Source organism: Cnephaeus nilssonii, assembly GCF_951640355.1.
Source record: "Cnephaeus nilssonii genome assembly, chromosome: 12".
Classification (NCBI taxonomy): Eukaryota; Metazoa; Chordata; class Mammalia; order Chiroptera; family Vespertilionidae; genus Cnephaeus; species Cnephaeus nilssonii.
In genome coordinates this window covers 1,822,690-1,846,220 of record NC_137083.1, presented here as the reverse complement: position 1 = coordinate 1,846,220, position 23,531 = coordinate 1,822,690, and positions in this window count along the sequence as shown.

Genomic DNA, 23,531 nt, shown 5'->3' with positions numbered 1-23,531 from the left:
TGAATTTGAGTCAAGTAGCTGTGAGCTGTTGAATAGACCCCCCGACATCAGAACTGAGCACTCGTTCATTAAGTAGTCATTTCTTCATGTCTGGTGACCTTATGCCAGGCATACTAAGAGGCATTCAACAAGGCATTGTCTTCGCTGACTGGCATGTCTCATTTATTAACAAATTCATAAAAAGAACTGTGGTATTTTCACAGGAGAGTTTGATGATTACTGCACAACCCTTCAAATTATTTTTCACAGATGAGAATAATTTGGAATTACATTTCCAGATTGGGACTTATTTTGCGAACTTACTATTTTGATACTACCACAAAGGGCTCACCTCGGAACTTGGGGGTCTGAGTAGGCAATTTGTATAGAATTTTGCTACTAAAAAGTATGGGTTCTTCCCACCAGAGACTGATTTCTTTCCCTTCTTCTTACTTTTACATTTTCTTCTGTGTGCTTGCTGCAGAAACTCTTCTTACACCACAAAGACGCAGTCGCAGAGACGATGTAAGTTAATACAGATTAATTAGGAAATTAAGAAAAGCTTTTAATTTTTTAAACATAATGGTTTTTATTGATTTCAGAGAGGAAGGGAGAGGGAGATACAGAAACATCAATGACGAGAGAATCATTGATCGGCTGCCTCTTGCACGCCCCCCACTGGGGATGCAGCCTGCAACCGGGGCATGTGCCCTGACTAGGACTGGAACCGTGATCTCTTGGTTCATAGATCGACGCTCAATCACTGAGCTACACTGGCCGGGCAACTTTTAATTATTTTATATTGTAAGTTTTAACAGCAAATTTCACCAGACAGCCCTGCCAGTGTGGTTCTGTGGTTAAACGTAGACCCGTGAACCAAGAGGCCCCTGGTTCAATTCCTGGTCAGGGCACATTCCCAGCTTGTGGCTTAACCCCCAGTGGGGGGCCTGCAGGAGGCAGCTGTCCGATGTTCCTCTCATCATTGATGTTTCTACCTCTCTACTCCCTCTCACTTGTTCTATTAAAAAATAAAATTCATCACACCAAATGTGCAACAGAATGATCCTTCCAAAAATTTTATTTGAACTGTGCCATGATTACGCTGAGTTCAATAAATAAGATCTAGCCAGCTGTATGAAAACATTTGGTATTTTAGAGAAGATAAAATATTCCATTATTTCACAGATTCCATTACTGGGTATCCTTGCTATCTGCAAGCATCTGATAAAGGTTACAGTCTGCTCAAAGTAGAATTATTTATCTAGCAAAACAAGAGGATTACAAAAATCATCCACTTAAAGGTGGAGGATATTATATAGAGGGAAGAAACATCTAAATAGATAAAGGTTAAAAAGACATTTCAAAATGCAGTCGGGTAAGAATACACCACCTATTGTTTATGTAAATTACCAATACTGCCATTACTAACCAAATTTTATACCAGAGGCCCGGTGCACGAAGATTCGTGCAAGAAAAGGCCTTCCTCCCCTGGCTGCCGGCACCGCCTTCGCTCCAGCCAGAGCCACCTTCTGCCTCTTGCCTTGTTGCGTCAATTTGCATATTCCCTCCTTATTGGCTGTGGGCGCTGCCATCTTTGTCGTGGAGTTATGGCCAATTTGCGTATTCCGTCTTTATTAGATAGGATATGAAAATACTAATATATAAGAATATATACATATGTGGTAATAATCTGGTATCTGATGTATCTGATTCTCTAGTAGTGAAACCACTGAAAAAGATAGGGAAAGTATTAAAATTCCGTTTTACTGATCCCTGTGGTATGAAATAATGAGGGAAGTCTGATGAAGGCCTGAGGAGAAGGGAGATGAGAGTGGCTACATTATAAAAATACTAGAGGCCCGGTGCACAAAATTTGTGCACGGGTAGAGTCCTTAGACCTGGCCAGAGATCAGGGCCGCTCGGGGCCTTCCTTCCCCCGGTGGCCCACTGCTGGCCAGGGCCTTCCTTCATTCCATTCTGCCCTCTGGTGGTCAGCACATGTCATAGTGAGCAGTCGAACTCCCTGTAGGTCGAACTCCTGAGGAGACAATTTGCATATTAGCCTTTTATTATATAGGATACTCATCCATTTGTCTGCTTTTTAAAAATGATATTGGGTTTGTAAAAATATATCAATAATATTTTATGACTAAGTAGGTTGTTTATTTCCAAACCTCGAAATAGAGTATTTTCATTCCATTTTGATGCGTGGTATTTGTACTAAGGTGAAAGACATTTTTTCCAAAAAGTTCATTATCTGACAAGTTCTATGTTGTTCTCTCTGTTTGACAGCTAGACTGTGCTGTGTTCAGAGGTCGACTATATTCGTGCACCAGAGAACTGCGTCCGCTCTGCGGAACAAATGGGAAAACTTACTCCAATAGATGCATTTTCTGCAGTGCCATGTTGTAAGCATATAAGGCTAAACATTGGATCTTCCAAAATAATGAGGAAACCACCGCGAAATGATAGGAAAACCCATGCTTTCGATAGCCTATGCACAGTATAGATGGGGGAAACGGTGCTATCGCGGTAAATGCCACAGAATCACACGTACCTTTGCCGGGAGTTCTCATTTGCAAAAGCAGATTTGTATCTGACGCCTCAATATATGTGCTGGGTATTCTGGAAATGTCCAAATCAATTAATTTAACCAGCAGGACTTATTAATGTGTCTATGGCCAATCTATTGAATTCTGAAGTCCGTATGATAACTGATCATCTTCGTGATGTAGCATCAAGCTACAGGGAGCACAACGGAGCAACGAACACTACTTGACTGCGGAGATTTGAACTCCATCCCAATGGGCCTATTCACGCCAGGAAGGGACTCCTGTGAGGGTCAACCTTGTCTCCTGAACTCCATGAGAGACGGCAAACCCTCCTCAGAGAGCAGGGCGTCCCGGGACACTTCCACCCACCCCCTTCCCTCTCTGCCTCGCTCCAAAGCAGTTCGCAGTCTAACGGTGCAGCCAGCCTTCCTACCTCCCTCCTCATTGTCTCTCACATCTACTTCCTCTTATTTAATCCCCAAAGCGCTTGGACTTCCAGAGAACCATCAAAACCATCTCCAGTCCTCTCCTCTCCCCAGTCCCACTGAGCCAGGACTGACCCTGTGGGAAGAGCCGAGTAGCCCCAGGGGAGGGGAGGACGTGTGAAGGGCTGGGGAGCACCTGGGTCCCTGCTGGGTGTGGGTGGAGCTCAGCCTCTCCCATCCGGGCTGCTCAATCGGAAGCACTCGGGGTGATGCCCAGGGCATTTTACATGCTGTTCATAATAACGTCTCTTTCTCTCTCTTCTTCACAGAGAAAGTAACGGAGCCTTTGGATTGGAGCATCCTGGGCCTTGCCACTCTGCCTGAGCTGCACGCTCCACGGCTTCGGGGCGATCCTGTTTTGCAGAGGATTCTACGGCCAATTCCATCAGGGCGTCCAATTCCTCGGGGACTGGACAAAGCCTTCTATTCGACACAAGGTGGAATGTGGAGTGTTGAAAATTGTCTCTCAGCTCTAAGAACTTAGACTGATTTTCATTCTCTGTTTGATTATTAAATAGCAGATGAAAAACCACCGTAATCGTGTGTTTGATAATATAAAACCTAATGCAATTTACAATCGTACATATTTCAATCCACACAATGCCAAATAATATTATCTTTATTAAAAATGCAACCTTTTGGTGATTAATGGATTAAAACACATGATTACTTTGGTAACTACAAGTGACTCCTTTCAAAGATTAAAAAAAAATAATACATCACCTGGGTGTTCATTAAGATGACGGACACTTAGGATCCTCTTTATCAGAAAGAGTCGAAGGCTCTAGAACAGGGATCTAGGACTTGAGTTCTCACAAGTACCCAGGGTCAATCTTACAATCACGAATATTGGGCCATATGGATTTGCATTCTAAAACATAGGCCTTCTCTGTAATTGAATGAACTTCGAAGTCTATTCAAGGATATTGTATGACTTCTGAGGCTTGGGGGGAAATTACATTATTTTCTTTGTCACTCACAAATCAGTCAAGTCAAAGGTTGTTAGTGTACTTGATATCATCTAGATCCAAGGCCCTTATTAGATACTAGAGGCCCAGTGCACGGATTCGTGTACTGGTGAGGTCCCTCAGCCTGGCCTGTGCCCTCTTGCAATCCAGGACCCCTCGGGGGATGTTGGCCGTCCGACATCCCCCGAGGAATGTAGTCGTGCGCAAAGCGGCAGGCGGCCAGCGAGGAGCCCGAGCCCAGGCCAGGCACACGCCGCTCCTGCTCATCCAGCCCCGCGGCACCTGCCGCCGTCGCTCTCGGCAGTGTGGCCGGGGAGGCAGGAGAGGTTCGCGCCATCACAGCTGCGCTTGCCAGCCATGATCCAGGTGTCTGGTGCCTGTCAGTCAGCTGAGTGGCACTCCCACTGTGGGAGCACACTGACCACGGGGAGGGGCGGGGGGGCAGCTCCTGCATTGAGCGTCTGCCCCCTGGTGGTCAGTGCGTGTCATAGCGACCAGTCAACGGTTGTTCAGTCATTCGGTCACTTAAGCTTTTATATATATAGATAGGACTTGTAAAGGTTTTCCCTGATGTTTCTATGTCTTCCCCTCGCCCTCTCTGAAATCAAGAAAAATATATTTTAAAAATAATAATACCCCATAGAGTGACTGTTAAAACAAACGGTACAAGCACGTTTAAAGTGACAGCCCCTAAAACAAAATTGTTCCAGCTCACAGCCATTGCCCATGTGCCCACCATCTGGATTCCACATTAACGTTCTCCTGTGCTTCTGTATCGCTTACCTCTACCCCTCACCCAATCGCCTTCACTGTGTTTGATGCGTGTGAAAGATGCGGGCAGAGCTCTCGCCTCCAGGAACAGGCCAGCGAGCAGCCCTGGCCCCGGTGTGCGGCTGCTTCGAGGTCTTTGCATCTTTGTTTCTAAGAGTGGCATCAAGACGCACCTGCAGATGCGATGCAACCATCAGCCAGAGTTATTTTGCGGGACCAGCAATGCCAGGCGCCGCCACCAGGTGGCAGCAGCGGCCCGCCCAGCAGCTTGAGCCTCCTACTCTGTCCACCAGTTTGGGATTCTGTCTTCCACACCTTAGGACCGTGGTCGGCAAACTGCGGCTCGCGAGCCACATGCGGCTCTTTGGCCCCTTGAGTGTGGCTCATTCCACAAAATACCACGTACCCTAATTAAGTTAATAACAATGTACCTACCTATATAGTTTAAGTTTAAAAAATTTGGCTCTCAAAAGAAATGTCAATCGTTGTCCTGTTGATATTTGGCTCTGTGGACTAATGAGTTTGCCGACCATTGCCTTAGGGAGATAGAAACATCAGTGATGACAGTCATTGATCGGCTGCCTCCTGCACGCCCCCCACAGGGGATCGAGCCGCAACCCGAGCCTGTGCCCTTGACTGGAATCGAACCCAGGACCCTCCATCCGCAGGCCGACACGGAGCCACACCCGCCAGGGCACGAGCAGCAGGTGCTAGCAGTTGGAGGAGCCCCTGGTGCAGGGAGAGCGCACAGGTGGATTCACTGCGCACAAGAGCCCACAGGGAGGGCTGGTGAGGACGGGGGGGATGCCCCAGTCGCTCCTGTTCCGTGGGGGCTTCTGGGTCAGAGAACAGGAGCCCGAGGGCCGGCCCCAGGACAGCGGCCCAGAACCCGCCCGAGTCGGCGTCCTGTCCCGGAGGAAAGAGAAGCCCTTCACAGAGGCTGCCCACGTGAGCGACGGCGCCTACGGGCCGGGGGCTGCCTGCGGCCGGCGGGAACGTGGTGTGGACGCCAGGGGCCCAGGCTACGCGGGTCAGCTCAGGGAGGCCGTGCAAACTCAGGAGCCTAAAGCAGCCACAAGGGATGGTCGGAAATCAAAACTTTTTTAAAAATATGTTTTTATTGATTTCAGAGAGGAAGGGAGAGGGAGAGAGAGAGAGAAACATCCATGATGAGAGAGAATCATGGATCAGCTGCCTCCTGCACACCCCCCACTGGGGATGGAGCCACAACCCAGGCCTGTGCCCTGACCGGGAATCACACCCTGACCTCCTGGTTCATCGGTGAATGCTCAACCACTGAGCCACACCGGCCGGGCAAATTAAAGCTTTTTAAAGTAAAAAGCTGTGTGTGGTGGGTAGTCATGCCCTAGGCCAGTGGTTGGCAAACTGCGGCTCTGTTGACAAATGAGTTTGCCGACCACTGACATAGACTCTCGATTCCAATAATTACAGGCTGTTGCTGTTCCTTGTGATTAAGCCCCTATCGCAGTGGTCGGCAAACTCATTAGTCACAGAGCGGCAAACTGCGGCTTGCGAGCCGCATGTGGCTCGACCACTGTACCTAGGCTAGACTCTCCCCTGACAAAAGGCAGTCCTTCCCTTCCCTGGGCCTGTCTATTCTCCTTTGCATCCGAGATAACATGCCTTTGGGAAGTCGGGGTAACTTCCCTTGTTCCAGACCCCTCAGGGCACAGCCAGGGCGGAGACAACAATCCTCTCGTTGTTGTTTTTATCGAGTTAATTGTTGACTATTCACTTCCCTGCACCCATCTGTGTAAAAGATGTGCCACTGGCCCGTGTGGCTCAGTGGATAGAGCGTCGGCCTGAGGACTGAAGGGTCCCGGCTCGATTCCGGTCAAGGGCATGTACCTCGGGTGCAGGCTCCTCCCGGGACCAGGGCCCTGGTCGGGGCATGAGCAGGAGGCAATCCATCGATGTGAGAGAAATACTCTGTCTTTCCCTCTCACTCCCACTCTCTCTAAAAATCCACGGGAAAAGACCCTCAGCTGAGGATTAACAAAACAGTAAAAAATGAAGGATGTGTCTATCATTTTCCTTTTCATCCAACCCCCGAGGGTTCCCTGCTTGGCTTTCTCCCGCCTCCCGGGCCTCTGACCAGTGGACCTCACGTGCGCCCCTGTGTGCTCTCCTTCTGTGAGGGGCAGAAATAGGGTACTGGGGGCCGGCTACAGTCCTAAGAAATGTGCATCCTGCCCTGTTAGCAGGACAGTCTGTTCCATGGGAAAGCCCCTCCTCACCTGGCTGGGGGTTGTGTGCCCGGGACAGGGCGCCAGCGTCGGAACGTGGTCCGTCCTCCCAAGAACCGCCTGTCTTTGTGGGACGATCCACAGCCTCGGGGCTGAGACGGTCTGGTGTCTGGTGTCGTAGGCACCGGCTTTGCAGCCCCAGCCGCGTGGCCTGTCACCTGCACCCGTTATGCCTGCCCCTTCCCCACGCCGTGACGCTCACTGTCCCCCGCCATCCCCGTCCTTCTACCCAACACACAGCGGGCTTCCGTGGGGGCCGAGCGGACGTGTGTGGGTGACCCGCTGCTCCCCCTGCAGCCGGCAGGATGGGGACAAACGCTCCTAGGACTCAGCCCTCTCTCTGCTGAACCGGCTCCAGTCGTGACGGGCGGCCCGGACCCCTGGGCTGTCCGGTTACAACACTGGGCCAGGGCCCACACTTGCGACCTTATTTTAACGTAACTACCTCTTTAAAGAACCTGTGCCTATATAGGGTCACATTCTGATCCCCACATACACATGGGGGGCGGGGGCACCATCAACCCATAACAAGAGGTAAATGCACTGATCCGCCAACTGCGATCTAAGGGGGGACGGGGGGGGGGTAAGAGGGCGGGACGAGAAAGGGCAGGTTCCCGCTGTGAGAGCTGAGGAAGCCCAGGAGAGACCCCTAACTGCGGGAGGAGGCCTCCTGGCGAGGACCCGCGGGTGCAGGGGGAGGAGGCCTCCCTAGGGGAGGACCTGAGGGTGCAGGGGGGGGAGGCCTCCCTAGGGGAGGACCCGCAGGTGCGGGGGGAGGAGGCCTCACTAGTGGAGGACCCGCGGGTGCTGAGGCCCGAGGGAGCGCAGGCCTGTGTTCAGGGCGGAGCGTGGGGTGGGGCAGGGCTGTGGGCCTGGCGTGGGCAGCCGGGGGCCCACGCCGCCAGCAGGGGCATCATTAGGCACACGTTCCAGGGATGCCACCCTGAGCCCTTGGAGCCGGCAGTGAGGGGTTAATGCCATCGCAGTGGGAGGCTGCCCCGGGGTAACCGGGCAGCGCCCTGTGGGTGAGGGGGAGAAACAGGTCAGAGCCTGGGGCCGGCAGCAGGGCGGGCGCTGGTTCCGAGTGAGGCCCGAGGACTGAAAGGCTCCGAGGGGAGCCTGGCCCGCGGCTCGGCTAGTGCCGGCCTGGTTCCTGGTCAGGGCGCTGCCGGTGGGCTCCGTCCCTGGCAGGCGGTGGGCTCCGTCCCTGGCAGGCAGTGGGCTCCGTCCCTGGCAGGCGGCGTGCAGGGGCAGCTGATCAGTGTTCTCTCTCCCTTCCTCTCTCTCTCTCTCTAAAACATCAAAAATACATATTTTTTAAAAGAAAAAGAAAAGAAAGGCTTTGAGGGGAGAGGGCGCTACTGGGTTTTTGATTTATTGGGGTCACGCTGCAGGGTGGGGGCACAGACCTCGTGGGGAAGTCCGGGAGCAGGCCGACCAGCAAGGAGGCCCGGCCGACTCCTTGGACCGCGGCGGATGGTACCCTGGACCCGCAGAATGGAGCTGGCCGTGTGGGGAGACCGGCTCCCGCAAGCGTGCTTTGGAGTTGAAACTCCAGCACAGGCCGCGGAATCTGTGGGAGAGGGGGGTCAAGGACGACCTCGGGGTGTGGGCTGGAGCTGGGAGCCAGAGAAGGTGGGGCGCTGTGAGAAGAGCAGGTTCCGGGGGGAACAGGGCGGAGATGGGCCGGGAGACCTGCAGGACCCGCAGAGCAGCGTTGGGATAAACGCCCCCGAATTTCAGGAGAATCCAGACACGCCGGGTTCTCAATCGAGTTTATTGGGGGGACACTGGGTAATAAAATACATAGCGTCCAGGTGTCCAGTCCTGCAGACGTCACCTGGATGTTGTCTGTGTGTTCACCACCCCAAGTCTCCTTCCCTCACCATTGTTCCCCTCACCCTCCTCTACCTCCCACCCCTCCCTCTGCAGCACCCTGCTGTGTCTGTCTATGAGTGTGCTGTTTGTCATCCTCGCCTGAGGATAGGTTTACTGATGGGAAGGAGGGAGGGGGAGAGAGAGAGAGAGAAAGAGAGAGAGAGAGAGAGAGAGAGAAGGAGGGGGAGGGAGGGAGGGAGAGAGAGAGAGAGAGGGAGGAAGAGAGAGAGGGGAAGGGAGAGGGAGAGAGAGAGAGAGAAGACATCAATGTGAGGGGAAAACACAGACCTCCCTTCGGTGCCCCAACCAAGGGTCAAGCCCACGGCTGAGAGGTTTGTTGTGTCTCCCGTGTGTAATCCCTTCATCGTTCGGGGCCTTTTGATGCAGGACAAGACCATGAACTTCAATACCAAAGTCTCCGCCAAAACTCTGGCGGTTGAGTGTTTGCAACCACTCACCACGAGGGGGCGACATACAGCAGTATTTCTCCCATGAGCCGTGTTGAAGGAGGGAATTGAGGCCAGTCTGATGAGTGACCCTGACTATGAGGCTCCAGAGCCGCGTGTTCTCACCCCCGCGTCCCCCTTGGGGGCTGAGCAGGTCGGCTTTCTCCAGTGTGACCTCAGACCCCCGGGCGGGGGGGACAAAAACTGACAAGGTCAGAATGAGCGGAGAGGTCATTCTCTGCTGGAGGTGGACCTGCTGTGGACTCGCTGTCTGCCCGCACGCAGGCCAACGTCCCCCTCTGCCTCTCTTGAGCCAGTGGCGTGTGCACCAGCGACACGCAGAAGCGTGCGGCCCAGCACTGACCCTCCGGCCTTGGCCAGAGGCGGGGGAAGGCCGTGGTGCTCCGAGGCCCAACGCTTGCCTCTGGAGCTCCTGCGCCCGTCACAGTTTCCCAGGAGGACTGGCGGGGGGGGGGGGGGGGGGCACGGGGAGGCAGGGAGTGACCAGGTGGGGGGGGGCACGGGGAGGCAGGGAGTGACCAGGTGGGGGGGGCCACGGGGAGGCAGGGAGTGACCGGGTGGGGGGGGCCACGGGGAGGCAGGGAGTGACCGGGTGGGGGGGGGCACGGGGAGGCAGGGAGTGACCGGGTGGGGGGGGCACGGGGAGGCAGGGAGTGACCAGGTGGGGGGGGCACGGGGAGGCAGGGAGTGACCGGGTGTGACGTGTTGGAGGGAAGGTGAACCTGAGTGAGGGGCCATGAGGAGAGCAGGCTCACAGTCGCCTGTGTGGAAGCCCCTTTCACATCCCGCGTGGTTCAGGGTTCCGGTTCAGGGTTCGGGTTCTGGAGAAGGCCGCACACAAATGAAAAGAGACTTTAGAAAAGATTTAATTTGGGAAATGGGGGCCAGGCGGTCGTCCAACTCTAGTGGGAGGACTCCTCGCTCTGGCTTTTCCATCCCTTTTATTAAGATTAAAATGATAGGCCACACCCTTATCCCCTGGGCAGGAAACTCCAATAAAAGCCAATCAGTGAGTTTAGGACTAACAGGTGGGGGCTGCTTCAACTACCAATACCTAGTCATTAGCTCTGACCTTCGGAGCAATTAAGGTTGACCAGCCCTCCGGATTCCCTGTCCACAGCTCTCTCTTATTAAAACAATGATCGGCTTCCGGCAACCTGTGAGTCACCCTGCAGAGAAACGTCATCCCGTGAACAAGGAAGGACCTCAGAATGACACGGCCCGCTGTTCCTGGTCCCTGCGCTCAGGACGCCGGCCCGCGCTCCCACCGCCTCAGTTCTGTCCTTATAACAGACGGGAACCAGCCCCGGCCGGTGCTCAGTGGTTAGAGCATCGGCCCAGGACGGAAGGCTCGTGGGTTCGATTCCGGTCAAGGGCAGGTTCCATCTCTGGCCCCAGTCGGGGCGTGTGCACTGTGTGCGGGAGGCAACCAATCGATGGGTCTCTCTCTGTCTCTCCCCTCCCTTCCAGTCTCTCTAAAATCAATGGGGAAATGTCCTCAGGGAGGAGTAACAGAAATGAAAAACAAACCGAAGAAGCTGGCCAGCAAGAGGAGGGAGCTCAGAGACACACCCCACCTGGCGAGGCCGCCTGGGAGGGAGGAGGAGGAGGACAGAGCTGGGACGAGCCGGAGCCTTCCTGCTGGCAGGACGCCCTTCTGCCAGGAGCCGGGGCGGGGGCGGCTGGGGCCCAGGTGGTAGGTGCGGATCGAAGTCCAGCGACAGGAACGGCCCAGAATCCTCGGAGACTAAACATCGTCCACGCCGATCCTGGAACCCGGCTGCGGAGGGCGTCTCTGTAAGCCCATCCTCGCTTTTCAGTGACTCCTTTGTGGTGGAACTGAGCTCATAGCTGTGGCTCAGAAACAATGTGTTTTAATTTGTACAAACCTGAGACATTCGGGAACCTTGTAAACGACGTTTTAATTCAATGACGAAATCCTGGGTTTTGGCCAGAAGTCCACGATGCTGAAATGAATGGCAGGAAAGTGAAACGACGGGAGGGGACGGGCGAGAACTGCTCTTTGTCAAACCCCAACCCCCAACCCGGGGAAACCTGCCCAGCAGGTCCCTGTGGAGACTTGGACGGCGCGGTCCCCACGCTGCCACCTTCCGGCTGTCGCGGAAAAGGTTGTTAACACGGCCACGGGGAGCGGGCGCCGGCGGCTGCCCCACGCGCTGCTCCGTGGAGTCCCCCTCCCGCCCGGGGGGACGCCGTCACCCAGAGGCCGAGCAGCGTGGCTTAATGAGCCCAACCACCGCTCCGTCGGATGCAGCGGCCACTTCTACGTTTTACTCGTGTGTTTTTTCTTAATTCACTTTTGTATGTTTTAATTTTAGAAGTTTTTAAATCGTAGTAGACAGTCAATATTACATCGGTTTCAGGCATACAGTGTAGGCGTGGGACATTCGTATAAGGTAGGAGGCGATCCCTCCATAAGTCTAGTCTCCATCTGGCACCACACGCATAGTTATTACAATATTATTATTTTACAAATATATTTTACTGATTTCAGAGAGGGAGGGAGAGAGAGAGAGAAAGAGAAACATCCATGATGAGAGAGAATCACTGATCAGCTGCCTCCTGCACGCCCCACGTGGGGATCGAGCCTGCAACCCAGGCGTGTGCCCTGACCGGGAACCGAACCGTGACCTCCTGGTTCGTAGCTCAATGCTCACCACTGAGCCACACGGCCAGCCCAATGCTATTGCCTGTGCCCCCCACGCTGTACCCTGCATCCCCCGATTACTGTGCAGCTGCCAGTTCCGAGCCGCTGTACAGGTTCCCGCCCTCTCTCACCACTTCGGGATTCGGCCTCCCCATTGTGAAAGCCGGCCAGGCCTCCTGTGCCGCCTGCTCAGGTGTCCGGGGCCGACAGGTACAGAGGGAAGCGGGGTGGCCAGGGCCCTCCTCTCGGGGACTCCCAGGAGGGGAGGCCTGAGCATCCAGCGGGTGGTGCTGTGGGCAGTGGGCCACCGGGGGGAGGGGTAAGAGCACCACCCCTGGTGCTGCCTGCAGTGCAAGGTGAGCCGGAATCAGGTGCGGCCGCCAGGATAACCTTCAGTTCAAGGTCGTGTCCTCCTCCGCTGAGGAGGCGCCCAGGTCCTCAGCTCTGTGCACAGCAGTTGCCCTGCGGGAACGGGTTCGAGATGTGTGGTTTCGCTTCGGGTCTGGAGCCGATCGCCAATGCTGAGGCTCAAGGTCACGGTGGAGGTGGAGGTGGAGGCGTGGGCAGCCGGGCGGGGCCTCCTGGGGTTTGGCGGTGTCCCCTCATTTGGGGTCTCACCATCAGCCTCCACGTGGAGGTGTCTGTGTCTGTGGGAGCCCCCACTGATTTGCTTCAGGAAAATGATTCCCTCGGGCCGGACCCGCAGGAGGGCGGGCCGTGGGGAAAGCAGGCTGGGTCTGGGATTGTGATGTGATGCATCCCTAGCAACGGCATCGTGTCCAGCAGGGGGCGCCCTGCTCCTGGTGGGAAGCCTGCGGGGAAACCTGACACCCGGAAACTGGCCTGTCAGTCTGAAGGCCAAGTCCATGGGTGTCCTGGGCCCCGGAGCCCGCGGCGTCCTGTCCTGCCCCGGGCTGTGTGCTGCGCATGCCGAGCTCCCAGGAGCCGTGCCGCAGAGTGAGCAGGCCGGGCGCCCACAGTCCGGGTCCCACCCGCAGGGCCGGGTCCGCAGACACGGCTCACCCGCGGGGTGTGCACTTGGTGAGCTGAGCCGCTTGGGTCTGGCGGCTGGGTTCTCGGCAGCACCTCACAGAACCCCAGCGGCACCCCGTGCCCTTCCCACAATGAGGCTGATACTAACCAGCCACGTGGCCTTGGGCACCTCAACCCACCTTTTTGGGCCAATGCTATAGAATCTACCCAATTTTAGCATATAGGTCAGGATCTAGGGACAATGGTCTCTCTTTGTTTTTTTTTTATTTTTATTGATTTCAGAGAGGAAGGGGAGGGAGAAAGAGAGAAACATCCATGATGAGAATCACGGATCAGCTGCCCCCTGCACGCCCCACACTGGGGACCGAGCCCGCAACCCGGGCGTGTGCCCTGACCGGGAATCGAACCCTGACCTCCCGGTTCCTAGGTGGACGCTCAGCCACGGAGCCACGCCGGCCGGGCGAGGACCCTGGTTTCTTGACGCCACTTCCAGGCGGAGAGGAATGTCCCCAGGAGAACTAGCCGTCACACGGGAGGGCCGCGATGCACACAGGCCCGGGGTGGGCGGCCGCTCCTCGCGGTTTCCACGCGTTTTCCGCCGGGACGCTCTCTGGCCGTCGGTTCCATCGCCCGTGAAGGAGCGCACTCCCGCCGCACAGACTTCCTGCCACGCATTGGCAGTTTGCAGGGTGGGACCCTCGACTGCTTCCTGCCGGGTACTCACAGCGGGCGCCCACGCTGCCCATCCCCCTTCCACAGGCCGGGGCGGAGCCCTCCTCTCCCGAGGATGACAGGCTGCGTGGCTCCCGCGTCCCCGCTGCAGAGCCCGTGTTTTCCCCGCGGACCCAGTGCCTGCCCGCCCGGCCTGTGGCCTGGTCACCATTTGCAGGGGTCACTGCCCGGTTCCTGCCGCGGCCGGGGGTTAAATCCGTGTTGCCGGGATGTACTGCATGCAGGGTCTGAACACGAAGACATGAAAGGCAGCTGAGCCCGGCCGGCGTGGCTCAGGGGCTGAGCTTCAGCCTAGGAACCAGGAGGTTCAGTTCCCGGTCAGGCCACAGGCCCGGGTTTGGGGCTCGATCCCCACTGTGGGGCGTGCAGGAGGCCGCCGATCCACGATTCTCTCTCTTCATTGATGTTTCTCTCTCTCTCTCCCTCTCCCTTCCTCTCTGAATCAATCCTATACAATAAAAGGGTGATATACAAGCCCTAACCGGTTTGGCTCAGTGGATAGGGCGTCGGCCTGCGGACTGAAGGGTCCCAGGTTCGATTCCGGCCAAGAGCATGTACCTTGGTTGCGGGCACATCCCCAGTAGGGGGTGTGCAGGAGGCAGCTGGTCGATGTTTCTCTCTCATCGATATTTCTAACTCTCCATCCCTCTCCCTTCCTCTCTGTAAAAAATCAATAAAGTATATTTTTTAAAAAGGGTAATATACAAATGGACCAAACGGCAGAACAAATGGAACACCTGTGGCCCCTTGCCCCACCCAGCCCTGACCCCCAGAGGGCACCCCCACCACTTATTGGCAAACTGCCTGAAGCCCCTCACCCCGGCTGGCCCTGCCCCCGATCAGCCCCCTGGCCCAGCCAGCCCGCCCCAGATGGCCCCCATGGGGGCGGGCTGGCTGGACCCCACCAGTGCACGAATCCGTGCACCAGGCCTCTAGTCGGAATATAAACTACGGCTTAGAGGACATTCCCCACGTGTAACCAGAAGTGGGGCTGCTCGGTCCAGGGAAGCATTCGCTCGTGGAGGGCAGGGCCCGGAGCACCGGAGTTTCCGGAACGAAGGGTGCCAAGGCCACCTGACACCAGGCAGCCCATCCATCCTCCTTCCTGCGGGTTGAAAGGCAACCTGCCCGCGCCGCACGCTCGCTCCTTCTGGGGAAGGTGCTACCCTAGCTCGGGTGAAACGTGAGCGGCCCTGCCGCTGGGCGGCGGTGTCCTGTGTCCGGGAGCACCATCCAGGGGGGCGCTCAGAGAGCCGGGGCTCCGCGTCTCCCGGGCCCCGCAGAACCTCTGACGTGGGGGCGTCCGGAGCACACGCTTAGGATCACGGGACACCAAACAGGAAGAGAGGGCTGAGCCAGGAAGCGTGACGGAGAATGTTTTTCTCTCAACACCCGCGTGAGCCCGTGGGTTAATGAGTAACCCCCCTTCCTGCTCCCCCCTGCATCACATCGGTGCCTCTTTTCGCTGGAAACGCGGCTACGTTGCAGGAGGGAGGGGAATGGGATTTAATCGCTACATCTCGGAGAGAGACGCCGAAGATCCCGTGTCCTGCTATCTCCCCCGCTGCCTGGGGCAAAGGGCAGAGAGGGCATTTACAATGTGTGCCATGCACAAAGGCAGGCCCAGAGTGAAGTCCGCTCACAAGTTCACCCGAAGCTTTATCTATGGAAACACTGGTAGGGGCAGCGGTAATATTGGAATATTGGGGACCAGCGGTAATGACGGGAAATGTGCGTCCTGCTCCGGTCACCGGTGGTTCTGTTCCGATTGGACAGCGCATTCGCACCCGGCGGGGAGCTGCAGCCCTGGGACAGGGGAGGTCTGTCCTCCTGTCCCGAGAACTGCCTTCCCTCCTGGAAAGACTGACAACCTCGTGGCTGAGACAATCTAGCCCTGGCGGCTCCTGCCCTTTGCAACCCCAGCCCCCATGGCCTGTGATCTGGTCCCCGAGGCGCCCGAGGCGCCCCCATCTCTGCAACCCCCCACCCCCAGCCCCCATGGCCTGTCACCTGTACCCATTACACCTGCCCACGTCCCCACGCCTGTAATCCCTACGTCCCCATGTCGTCTTCGTCCTTCTACCCAGTACAAGCAGCTGGCCTATGTGGGGGCAGAGCAGATGTGTGTGGGTGACCCGCTGCTCTCCCTGCGGCCGGCAGGGTGGGGATAGACGCTCACAGGACTCAACCCTGTCTGCCGAATTGGCCCAGGTCGTGCCAGACGGCCGGACCCCTGGGCTGTCCGATTACAACATGAGCTGCTGACACACAGCGTCCTGCAGGCGCGATATTTGAAAGGCAGATGTCAGCATCAGGCCCCACCAGTAGCAACCCTCAAACACGATTTACTTTATCATGGAATGAGTCTCATCGCCCACGCCCGGGGCTGTGAGGGCGACGGTGGGAAGGTGAGGGGCTGGGACAGGACCTCGGAAGAGGGGGGGTCGGTGAGTCACTTGCATGATGTTCCTTCCTTTTGTTTAGAAGTAAAAGCATTTGCCAGCGTTTTAGTGACTGCGGTTCCCAGGGGAATATTTACACATGAGCACCGCCCTGACGGGGCCAAGACGCGGTGCGTCCTCACCCACCCCGACGAGGACTTCACACTGCGGCCACGCCGGCCACCAGACTGCCCAGTGGTGGTCCCGGCTGCGCTCAGCAGAGGACAGGGACTGACTGCTTCGTGTGTTTCTGCAGCTGCCTCATTCGCACACATGACACATGATCATCCATGTGAGCAATTCATCTCAGTCCTAGAGGGGGCTCCTGAGAATGGCCCTTTACAACCCATTTTGTAGACGGCCCTGAGCCCAGGGGTGCAGCCAACGGGAGCCTTAGTTCATGCCCCCCACCCGCCCTGAGGGGCCCACCCACGGGGCACGGCTTCCCCTCGCGTTACCCTCACCTGTGCGAGTGGTTTAAGATGACGGCTTCCCTGCGGCTCCTGCACCCTGCTTTTTGTTTTCTCTATCTGAATAAAATCTGCTTCCCTCTCACTCCGAGTTAAATAAATCCTATATAATAAAAGCATAGTATGCAAACTGTCCCCTCGACCGGGAGTTCCGGAGTTCGACCAGGGGGCAGGGTACATGGCGGGGTGGGGTGGGGTGGGGGGTGGGAAGGGAGGGAGGCCACAGTCAGGAGCCGGCAGCCTCTAGGGACAGTTTAGTGCATGGATTTCGTGCACTGGGCCTCTAGTGAATAAATAAGTAAATAAATAAAACAGGTGGACCTGTACAGTTCAAACCCATGTTGTTCAAGGGTTTGTACATCCACACATACGTACACATATGTGCGTATGTATATATACACACACATATACAAATATGCACATGTACATATAAAGTGTGTGCATGCATATACATACACACATGTGTGTACATACGTAAGTGTATTTAAGTATGTATATCAAGTTACACTCGGAAGATCCTGCCTTCCGAGTTAACAGAGAGGCTTAATGTGTACAATATGTTAAAACGACGACAGAATTCTGTAGGCGAAGGCCTCAGAGGTGGCCAAGACGGTGGGCAGTGAGCCCAGGCCAGCTGACGTGCTTGTTCCGCCTGGGGTTTCACGGCAAACCCCGGTGCGCAGGCTCCCTGCGGAAGTGCACGGCCACGGCCACCCCGGACCAGACGGCCTCGCCATTGCAGCGGCTTGGCGGGCGCCGTTGGACGTTATGCTCAGTCGGAGCGACGTGTGGGTGCAGGTGCCGAACCGGACAGCCCGAACCCGGCGCCCTGTAGAAACCGCCCAGGAGCGTGACGGGCTGGCCGTGACGTGTTAGACACGCCGGCCCTGTCCACCCGCGCGGCTCACTGGGTGAGCGCTGACCCAGGAACCAGGAGGTCACGGTTGGATTCCCGGTCAGGGCACAGGCCCGGGGTGCAGGCTCCATCCCCCGTGTGGGACGTGCGGGAGGCAGCCGATCCATGATTCTCTCGCATCGTTGGCGTTTCTCTCTCTCTCTCCCTCTCCCTTCCTCTCTGACATCAATCAATAAAAATAAAAATATATTTTAAACGAAAGAGGGGGTGGGCGGGGGTGCGGCCCTCCGTGAGGGGAGGAAGCTGAAGGGCTCGCTGGTCAGCCTGCAGAGAGCTGCCCCTTCTGGTGTCTCCATCTCCACAGCCGGAGCGAGGGGGTGGCGTCTCTGGGACCAGAGGCAGGCGCGCTGTGGTGCTGGTCGCTCGGGGTGGGTGGGTGGGGGGCGATGAGACAGCCCAGGGATGCGGCCGCCCCTCCTGGGACCCCGCCCCTCAGCCAGCTCCTCTCCCTGGAGAGGGCAAGGATCCCATGAGCCCCACAGAGGACGGTGGGCAGCTTGTGCATGGCGGGGCCCCGGACCCAGACACCTGTCAGATGGCAGGGAACCCGGAGACAAAAGGCCTTTGTGGACCGCGTGGCGCCATCTGTGAAACGCTCCCGGCCGCCGGCCGCATCCTGCTCCTCCCTCCACAGGCGCAGGAGAAGGGCGCGCAGGGAGAGCGCCTTTCTCCGGTGGGGGAGGGGACACTGCCCTCCCACCCTCCCAGGCTCTCCCTGTGGGTCTAGCCGTCAGATGGACAGGAGACACGAAAGAGAGGAAATGAAGAGGAAATGACCATTTAATTACATTCGCCCGGGAGCCCCCCGCCCTGAGAGTCCGAGACAGAACGGGAGAGTGAGGTGCCTGTGGCCTCCTGAGCCAGGGCAGGTGAGGGGGCGCCTGGGGCCCCGGGGGAGGAGGGCGTTCGCAGGAGGGTACAAAGAGCAGATGTGCAGCGATTTGGGGTTTGCCCTGCCCTTGAGGTCGCTCATAAAAAGTTATTTCTAGCCTGGCCGGTGGCCCAGTGGTTAGAGCGTTGACCTAGGAACCAGGAGGTCACGGTTCGATTCCCGGTCAGGGCACAGGCCTGGGTTGTGGGCTCGATCCCCAGTGGGGGACATGCAGGAGGCAGCCGCTCAGTGATTCTCTCTCGTCATTGCTGTTTCTCCCTCTCCCTCTCCCTTCCTCTCTGAGATCAATTAACATATTTAAAAATCAGTGGGAAAATACCCTCAGGTGAGGATTAACACAAAACCCCGAAAACGTGATCTGCCCCCCTTCTAGCTGTCCTCCCCCCCCCCCCCCGTGACTGCCTCTCCCCACGAGCCTGTGACGCGTGTGCTGCCCGTGGGAGCCACCAGGTCGGCCTGCAGTGTAACCTCCACGGGCCGTGTCCCCGCCCGCTTTGTGTCAGCTGCACAGGCCCAAGCCGCTTCCCGCCCCGTCTCAGCGTCGGTGATAACGCTGTTAGACAATCCCGGCCGGCCCGCGCTGAGGAACACCTGTTCTGAGACTCTCGGTATCACTGATCCGCCGATAGCCGGCCCCGGTGCACACCTCCGCCAGGTGCGCGGCCGGGCTCGGCAGGCCGCCTGCAGCCTGAGGGCTCTGCGCAAAGACCTGCCGTGCAAGGGCTGGTGGCAGTGAGAGCAGTGAGAGCAGACACAGGCCCAGGACACAGGCCCGGGACACAGGGTCTCCCCACAGCGGCACCTCCGCTCCCTGAAGGAGGGCCTGCCTTCACTCAGGCGCCTGCAGCCCAAGGAGCCAAGGCAGCTAATGGTTGGGTCAAGGAGGGGGGCTGTGCACGCCCAGGCCCACACCCCCCCTGTGAGCGCCCAGGCCCCCCCCCCCCCCGTGAGCACCCAGGCCCACCATCCCCCCTGTGAGCGCCCAGCCCCCACCCCTGTGAGCGCCCAGGCCCACCCCCCCTGTGAGCGCCCAGGCCCACCCCCACCCCCTGTGAGCGCCCAGGCCCACACCCCCTGTGCGCGCCCAGGCCCACACCCCCCCACCCCTGTGAGCGCCCAGGCCCACACCCCCCTGTGAGCGCCCAGGCCCACACCCCCCCACCCCTGTGAGCGCCCAGCCCCCGCCCCCCCCCCCCCGTGAGCGCCCAGGCCCACACCCCCCCCCCCTGTGAGCGCCCAGGCCCCCCCTCCCCGTGAGCGCCCAGGCCCCCCGCCCCCGTGAGCGCCCAGGCCCACACCCCCCCCTGAGCGCCCAGGCCCACACCCCCACACCCCCACCCCTGTGAGCGCCCAGGCCACTGGCAGGTGGTCTTATCAGGCCCTGGCACGCACCCTCCCTGCCAGCCCTCTGCGCTCTGTGCGGGTGTTGGTCTTGCTCTGCTCTAACTCAGAAATGTCCGGCCGGTGGGGCTTCCTGGGTCAGCACTCCCGCTGCACAATGGAGTGAGGTGCTTGTTTGTATTAATCCAGGTAACCCCTGGCGCTCACTTTTTATTTTATTAACGTGCTAATCCATTGGCTGGTTTTTAAAACTAAACCAGCCGTTTATTTCTAGGGGAAAGCTGCTTGGCCCCTTTGTTGGATCACATTATGTATGTTTTTTACGTGTTATTGACCTGAATTTGTTGGGATTGGGGAACCGTGTTTACATTGACGTTCGTGAGAAGTGCTGGTTGTGCTACTGTGTTCTGGCCTCAAGCCCGGCGCGGCCTCCCGCTGGTGCTGGCCTCGGGGGAGCCGGCCCCTCGCCTCGGTTTCCCAGGGGTCCTGTGGGGCTGATGGTATTCCTTCCTTCCTGTTGTTTGCAGACTCACTAGTGGGACCACCGTGGCGCCTGGATGCCCCTCCTGGGAAGGCCTTTAGCCTCCGATGGCCTGTCTGTAAGGGACATCGCGAGTTCCGGCTCCTTCTTTCTTTCTGCCTTGGCGGTTTGTGTCTTCCGTGGAATTTGTCCACTAAAACTACGTCGCTGATTCTATTTTTTTAAAATATGTTTTTATTGATTTTAGAGAGAGAGGAAGGGAGAGGGAAAGAGAGAGAAATGTTGAAGAGAGAGAATCAGGGATCGGCTGCCTCCTGCACACCCCACACTAGGGATGGAGCCCGCAACCCGGGCGTGTGCCCTGCCTGGGAATGGAACCGTGACCTCCTGGCTCATAGGTCAATGTTCACCCCCTGAGCCATGCTGACGGGGCGAGACCTTGCTTTCTTTCTAGTCCAGGTGTTCCCAGCTACGCATGGCCTCGCGCCTGATTCGACAGCATCCCACAGGATTTATACAGTGTGTTTTCATTCTCATTCAATTCAAAATGTTTTCTAACTTTTGTTTTGACTGCTTAATTTGGCTTACTTAAATGTGTGGCATTTGGCTTTCAAAGTTGAGGGTTTTCCAGATATCGACTTTGTCACTGATTTCTTTCTATCTCTTTATTTTATGCTTACTATCACTGGCAGATAAAAAAGTACATAAGGCCCTGAGAGCGTGACTCAGGGGCTGAGCTTCGACCTATGAACCAGGAGGTCACGGTTCGATTCCTGGTCAGGGCACAGGCCCCAGTTGCAGGCTCAACCCCAGTGTGGTGTGCAGGAGGCAGCCGATAAATGATTCTCCCTCATTATTGATGTTTCTATCTCTCCCTCTTTGAAATCAATACATATGTTGTATGCATTTTTTTTCTTTTTTAAAAAAAATATATTTTATTGATTTTTTACAGAGAGGAAGGGAGAGGGATAGAGAGATAGAAACATCGACCAGCTGCCTCCTGCACACCCCCTACCGGGGATGTGCCCGCAACCAATGTACATGCCCTTGACCGGAATCGAACCTGGGACCCTTCAGTCCGCAGACCGACACTCTATCCACTGAGCCAAACTGGTTTCGGCTGTATACATATTTTTAAAATGTACATAAGGCAAGCCTGGGAGGATCCTGAATGCTGGGGTTCCCGACCCCATGAAGTCGGGGTGCGGCCACCCTCCAGGTGCATGAATATATTCACCAATGGGAAGCGCCCTTGAACCCGGTGTTCAGCATTTTAAATCCAGGTTTCATGCCACAGTCATGGAGAGTTAAACCGGCGCCACCTGAGTGAACTCCGTCCCAGGAGGTCAGGGGTGAGGTTGGGGGTGAGGTGGGGTTCCCACCCTCTAACCAGCGGCCTCGTTGCTCTGACGTGACCAGCTCCTTCCTGCACACTCGCTGAGGCTCCCGTGGGCCGCTTCGAAAGCATAAACTCAGGTGTAGTCCGAAGTGACTCATCAGGAAAAACAAAAGATAATCCTTTGGGGAGATTCCAAGCATTTTTGAAGCTCTGTGCTGGGAGCCAGAAACCCGGGGAGGGGGTCAGATGTCTCCTCTATCCTGTCACGGGAGTGAGGGAGCTGGGTCTTCCTCAGCGTTTTTCCTGGCTCACTCCCGCTGTTCAGAGAACTTCCTGGGAAGGAGATCGATGACCCAAAATGTTGGAAATGCTTTTGACCCAGAATGGGATTGATTTTGATGAATATTCCACCGGGCATGAAAAGAACATGTCCTCTGTGGCAGTCAGGTACCGGCAAAGTCAAGTTTGCTACCAACTGTTGGTTCCTTTGCCGGTTTTAGTGTGGAAAGTGTGTGTTCTTTTCTCAAACTTATTTATTTTTATTATTTTTAAATCCTCCCCCGGGGTATCTTTCTGTTGATTTTCTCAGGCCGGGCTGCTTCCCGTCCCAGGGTGGCACCAAAATACCCCTGGATTACCTGTGACCTGTGACCTGACTGTCTCCCGGGCTCTCAGCGAGGCTGGGCACAGTCTCTCCCCTGCCCTGGGCTTCCACCCCTCCCTGGAGCCCTCCCCCCCCCCCCGCCCCCTCCGGAGCCAGGAGCCTTCCAGAGATGCGGAAAGGGCCAGGTGCTGGCCCTCGGCCCTCGGGGTGGGCGAGCCGTGGTGGAGGGGCCTGCATTCAGTGCTCCCTCCCCTAGGGAGCACCCAGGCCCCCGCCAGGCTCTGTCCCCCACCAGGCTCTGTCCCCCACCAGGCTGTGTCCCCCCACCAGGCTCTGACCCCCACCAGCCTCTTTCCCCCCACCAGGCTCTGTCCCCCACCAGGCTCTGACCCCCACCAGGCTCTGACCCCCACCAGCCTCTTTCCCCCCACCAGGCTCTGTCCCCCACCAGGCTCTGACCCCCACCAGGCTCTGTCCCCCCGCCAGGCTCTGTCCCCCCCCAGGCTGTGTCCCCCCACCAGGCTCTGTCCCCCCCCCCCCAGGCTCTGTCCCCTTCCAGGCTCTGTCCCCCACCAGGCTCTGTCCCCACCACCAGGCTCTGTCCCCCACCAGACTGTGTCCCCCACCAGGCTCTGTCCCCCCACCAGGCTGTGTCCCCCACCAGGCTGTGTCCCCCGCCAGCCTCTGTCCCAGAGGCTGAGGGTCAGAGAGGAATAAAACCCACACAGGCCGGTGCTCACGGAGGTCCCCTGATGCAGGGGAGACAGACAGCTCGCACTTGGACTTGGACCAAATGTATCCTGAACAGGACACGTATGGACACGTGTATAGTCCATGACATACAATGTATACACCCACGTTTATTTGTTGCTAAATGTACACAAATATAAACTGTTCATCATGAATATAAAACAACTTTTATTTAAATACATAAACAGCAACAAATGCGCGGCACGTGCACACACAGATACGTGCTCAGAAGAAAGCTGGGCGGTACCGGGCGCTCAGGCCGGGGAGGCGGACTCCTGAGCGAGATGGGGGGCGGGGGCAGCGCCCTGGGAGAGAACCCCCAGGCTGAGCGGCGGGCGTGACCTCCGAGGCCCTGCGCACAGGTAGGAATCCGGTTCTGGGCGGGTGCCCGGGGCTGAGGCCCGGAGGCCTTTGGCGCTGCGGCAAGGACCGGTCTCCCCACTTTGTTAATGGCAGCAGGGGACTCGCTGGAGGGCTGGGGCGGCCTCCGGACCGCATCCAAGTTCAGGGTCCAAGCGGAGCACCTCCCCCCGCGCC